Genomic DNA, 6,000 nt, shown 5'->3' with positions numbered 1-6,000 from the left:
TAGTTATGTATATTTAATAAGTTCTTAATGTTCATATTCATTTTGAACACAAAATTAGGGTCCTTGCCAATGACATTTGATAATTCATCATCAGTTACCAAGATATTCCAATGAAGCTTTATAATGTTCTTAATATTGAATATGAATGGGGAATATGTAAGAACACAAACTCTGTTAAATTCTTTTTGTATGTTATTTGTGTTACTTATTAAATTAAAATTTTCATTACCAAGAATAGGCGAAATTTTTTTTCCCCATTCATTAATAACATAGGCTGATATGTCATCTAATATTACTAGAGGATACCCTCTATTGATAAACATATCACGTATATTATTTATCTCATCTTTCATTTTATTATAATCAGACGTCATTCTAGCCACACATATACATTGGCCCTTATATATGTTCTTAAGAATATGTTTGGGATAGTTACTAGTATAATATAGATAACCATTGGAAAATGTATCTTTCCTAAATATTTCTGACTGAAAACCTGTACTTGTATGGCTTACATAGGTATCCAAATATGATATACCTTCAGCGCTAAAATTGTATGTAAACTTCAAAAAAGTACTAGTAGTATTTATATATTCAAAAAATTCCATAAGTGTATCTATGGACCCATCCCATAATAAAAACATATCATCTAAGAATCTTGTATAATAGGCGATATGTTTAAAATAATCACTTTTAAACAAAAATTGGTTCTCCCATTCTAGCATAACTAAATTGGCAAATATGGGGGCGCAAGATGCCCCCATAGCCACTTCTTGAGCTTGCTTGTAATACTCACCTTCAAAGTAAATATAATTATGTTCTAACACAAGACTCATCATGTCTACAATTAAATTGATGCGGTCCCAACTTAAACAAGAATGTTTCCTCAAACTATCACAGAAAAATTCTAATCCCTGTTCTCTAGGGATACATGAGAATAAGTCAATCACATCAATAGTGACAAATATCAGTTTATTTTTCCACTTATTACTGGATAATTTGGATAAAAACATCCATGAAACCTTTACTATATGCGGAATGTATTGATACATATGTTTTAACCATTCATCAATAACCACACCAATATTAAAAGTCTTGGCTTTACTGCCAGAAATAATAGGTCTAAAAGGTGGATTATTAATATTTTTATGTACTTTGGGTATGCATACTATTGTTTTGCTATTAATGAAGATATAAGAATAAAATTGGATGATATTAATAAGACATACGTACGATTTAAAAAGGGAAATTACAACAGTAATAATATTGTCTATTTAGCTAAGTGTAATACATGTGCTGTATTTTATATAGGTAAAACGGAGAGACAACTGAAAAGACGTATCTATGAGCACCTATATAAAATAAAAGTTAAAGATACAAAAAATGCTTTATTTAGGCATATAAATAAGTATGGTGATACACATACGTTTAAATTTGCTATTATTGACCAAATATTTCTATCAGCTAGAGGGGGTAATTACAAAGCACAGCTCTGTAAAAGGGAATTATTTTGGCAAATTGCAACTAATGCCACAAAATTCCCTGGTATTAATGATTTTATTTCTATTAAATCAGTATTACAACTTAAGTAGTTTATCAGCTGAGACCATTTATATGTAACACTTGTTTTTTGTTTTTGTTTTTAATCCCTGGTTTTAATAATTCATGTATATATTTATATATTTACATTTATATTTTTTATGTATGAGGTTTTAATAATGTTTATACGTAGTGTGTGTATATATTAAGCATTGTCACTTTAAATGAGTACATTCAGTGATTCTCTTTGGCGCCAAAAAGCTTTTAAGTCAGCCAGTAATACACAGTAATGGTGTTCTGATGAAGTCTATATTCACAGATGAAAGCGCTTAACCGTTATTCTTGTGGTTGTTTGTTAATGGAATAAATCGTGTTTTACTTCTCCGGGTCCAGTTTCACTCGTATTGATTCACATAGCTGAGACAGGTTCGTCTCACTTGTTGTTATTTCTATAACTGTGAGTATCCTCATTTGTGTGTTTTTCCTGCATTAGACGTTTGAAACTTAAGGAGAAATAATATGTGAAACCAAAAAGACAAATTCATAAAGAAAGCATTATGGTGGTGCACACTGAAGAGGGTAACTAACACAGACATGTGAGACAAAGGCAGAAAAGTGGAAAAATGCATATTCATATAAGGAAATGTACAGATAATATTGTAATGATGAAAATACAGTCTGGAATGAAGAAAAGTCTTACTTAACAGGTAAATGTCCTTGACGTCTGTTTAACAGTGTGGTATATTGTTATTTGACCCTAAAACTAACTGCTTTATGCCCTTTCAGTTAACCACTCAAAATCTTGCTTTTCCACTGTTTCCCAGTTTTAAGGTAACATTGGAAGTATTCCACCTTCTTCCACACATACACACATTCAGTCTTTCCAGTCCCTTGGTTTTATTTATTGCTTCTTCTCTCTTCATTGCCATTCCGATATTGTTTGTGGCATCCTTACAGCATCCTGCCATTCTTCAAAAGATCACTGCTGTTTGACCTACACCTCCATCCCCTACCGCTGTATATTCTATATAGTTACAATTGCAACACATATTTCTTCCCATTTTTATGCCACCATCTTTGCAGTCTACATTCCTTATATGTAAGACAGCTTGACCTGCCATTTTGGTAAATGATGGATGCAGTGTCTGATGGACGGATGCATGTATTGCTTCCTCCTGAATCATGTTACTCTCTGCAGTGGGATACCCAAGCTGAACTATAAAATACACCTTAACCAATTACAGCATATTCCATTTTATTTTCTACATTAAATAGTATCAATTATTTTTAAGTGCTATGTTGTTAAAGGAATCCATCTGCTTCTAAGGCAAACTGTTATCAAATCTTTTATGTTTTTCTTCATGTATCTATGCATACTGTCTTATGGTAATGTATAATTTGTTTCTTATATTGCTGTTTATGTAATTGTATCTTTCTTTATGGCATGGGTCATGGCTGAAAGGGGTCTTTTGGACCAGCCAATGTATCTGGTTAACAAATGAAAATAAATAAACAAATGTATAAATAAATAAAGTGCCAAACTGAAAATAAAATAAAAAAACACTGAGTAAATTAATAGAGTTATAAATTATTTTTTGAGCAAAAAGTTTTACATGTCTAACCATGCGCAAAGCATTACAGCCTTATATAATTTGGACCGTGCTTGGTTTATTGTTGCATAAATGTTGCAGGGTACATTAGTCAATATAAGTATAAGACAGCCGAGATGAAAAAAATACTATTTATTCAGAATATATGTAGATAATAACCAACTACTTTACTTACAAGTACATCTGTATGTGTCTGGAAAGGGTTAAGGCTGGGATAAAATAGAACTTCCATTTTGCACTTTAAAGAAATGAAATTGACTGCAGGGAAGATGCAACAGCGTCAGAAGGCTTGCAATGTGTCTTGCAACATTTAATTAGTTGGTACAGATACTGAACTTCAACATGTAGTCCAAACTGCTGTTCTGAGAAGCTAAACTGCATGAAAATATCACCAATAAACTCTAAATGGAGGGAAAAGAAATTTTATTAACAAAAACTAAACAGAATGCTCAGCCTATCATACATCAGCAAAACGGATATTATGAAGTCTTGCTTATTCAGACTAAGCCCTGTTTTATATGAAACTTTACTTAGTTGCTTACCGTTGTTTTCACATTCCCTTTTTGGTTAATGAATCGTTCTAAATACAAAGAGTTTTAAATGCTGCAGATGAGTACTTTTGAGCAAGAGGTTATATACTATAAATAAAGAGCTTCATGTTATTGCATTTTTCACTAAGGTAGACAAACTACAATCAAACTGCACGTTGCTATACTAGAAAAGAAATCCCACTGTGATCAGTCTTAGGACCTTTTGGCACTGATGGGTGCTTCCTGATTCTCTCCAGCTCAGCAGAGTGAAGGATGACATCACGGAAAAGCCCTGTCTCTCAGCAGATGTACTTAATATAAATCAGGAGCTCAAGGAAGGAAGAATTAGAGAGAAAGGGAGAATATAACCGGTACAGCTAAGAGCTGCAGCATCACAGAGAAAGATACTTGATAGAGAGAGAGAGAGAGAATCCAAAAAGGATTTAGTCTGCTAAAACAATCTTGCATATCCTACAAACTGAAATAAACCATAGGATTACTATACTGACTTGACGTTTTGCAGAAGACTGTCCTAAGGAAAGGTAGGATTTTTTTTTAAAGAAAAGCTATATTTCATTTGATGCATGTTACATTTGGTAATGCAGTTTTCTTTAAGAAAAGAGATGATGTATTTTCTTTTGGAAAAAATGCTATTTGTACAAACAAAATGGTAGATTTCAAGATTTGCTTTAAACTTATACAACATAAGCAAATATTTATTAGGACTGTCCTGTCTCTGGGGTGCAGTAGATGTTTGGATTAGTCTCTAGGGCTGTAGTCATGGGAATAGGTCACATGAATTTTTGACATTTCAGCAAATCATTTTAAAGTTATAACTTTCTGATGTCAAATCATTGAATTGCTCTGCATTTCTTATTTCAGCAGGCATACTTCTAGGAGTATTTGTATTGTGGAAATGAGACACTCTTGTTGGCGCAGTTTAATACAACAGCATGAGTGTAAAAAATGTGTTTTAATTTAAAACTAGATGCCAAGCACAAATGTTTTTAGATGATAAGGTTACTGAAAAAGATTCTTCTGGTACTAACATTTTTGACACTGCGATTACTTTGCACTTCTTTTTGAGAAAGAAAAGTTGTTTTAGACACCAAAAATTAATTTGGAAAAGCAAATACATTGCAACATTAATTTACTAAAAAAAATATTTTACGCTTTAAATAACATCTGAATTTTGAATATTTTGTTATAATCTAAGTAGACATATTGTATTTATAATTTTATTGGCTTTAAACAACAGTGACCAAATTTCATAAAATATAATATAAAATTAGTTATGCAATGGTAGCACGGTAGTGACAATTTTATCTATCAGTTGTTGCTACATTTCTTGCCTGGGGATAATATTTGATGCACTTATCCTCTAGTAATAGAACTTTTTTTAACAAAAGGTCAGCATATAACAAGTCTGTGTCTGCTATTTTATTTTACACCACATTGTGAACAGCAAAAGGAATAACAAAACATGGTTTTGAAGGTTACCTAACACTCTGCTGAGAACAATGAATAATTTCACTTTGAAAAAAACAGTCACAAACTACAGAACAAAACAAAAATGAAGTAAATGTTAAGCTGTAGAACTAACACTAGTGCCTTACTGGCTTGCACTGAAGTGAAGTGCTGGACTCTTTAACCAAATGAAGTCCTTCTTGTGATTTTTGTGTCGTCGTAATGGAAGCAATTTAAACCTAACTTTCATCAATAAACAAATTAGCTTTTAAGACCAGCATTTAGTTTTCTTACTGAATCATCTGGCTGCTTGCTCAGGCAGACCAACTCAATTGTTAATCAGTTTTCTCTAAATTACTTTTTTCACATTTCGGGGTTGGCATAATGATTAAGGTACTTTCCTCACAGACACAAGCTACAGGATTTGATTCTCACCTTTGGTCTCTAACTGGTTATCTGCTAGGCTTGTAAGAATCTGCAGACCGATTGCCTAATATTTGCCTATAAGTAAACTTGTTTCATTTAACTGACTTGCACTTATTTGAAATGAAAACATCAAAAAGAGAAAATGAGGAAAGCAAAATGCTTTCTTTGTTACTCTTCTTCAAGTCTAACATGACAAAAAAGTGTCGATCTTTCATTCACAATGTTTTCGTTGTTGATCAGATGACCAGCAACAAAGTTACTCGCTTTTTAAACACTTTTACATTCTTCTAGCTGATATTTTCTTTAACTATTCAATTCTATAATAGTTTCTATGTTTTTAAAAGATTTATTATCCCCTGGTATCTAAAATTCCTCCTTTCCTCACTCACTTTTTTTTTCTATTCTTGTCTTTTAAAGATGCCATCTTA

At 32.0% G+C, this 6,000-nt stretch overlaps 1 protein-coding gene across 1 annotated transcript in view; it reads left to right on the top strand.

The window, feature by feature from the left end:
* Positions 1 to 3,934: 3,934 nt before the first annotated feature.
* The window catches only part of GEM (GTP binding protein overexpressed in skeletal muscle), a 50,672-nt gene continuing 48,606 nt past the window's right edge, over positions 3,935 to 6,000 (top strand). Inside the window, exon 1 of the mRNA XM_044067986.1 lies at positions 3,935 to 4,221. The gene's annotated coding sequence lies outside the window, so the exon portion shown is untranslated. The remainder of the gene's footprint in view (positions 4,222 to 6,000) is intronic.

The sequence above is a fragment of the Protopterus annectens genome, chromosome 3.part1 (genome assembly GCF_019279795.1).
Source record: "Protopterus annectens isolate FY-2018-M chromosome 3.part1, PAN1.0, whole genome shotgun sequence".
In the NCBI taxonomy this organism is placed as follows: domain Eukaryota; kingdom Metazoa; phylum Chordata; order Ceratodontiformes; family Protopteridae; genus Protopterus; species Protopterus annectens.
The sequence above is the reverse complement of the archived record's forward strand: the minus strand, read 5'-3'. Positions and strand labels throughout refer to the sequence as shown.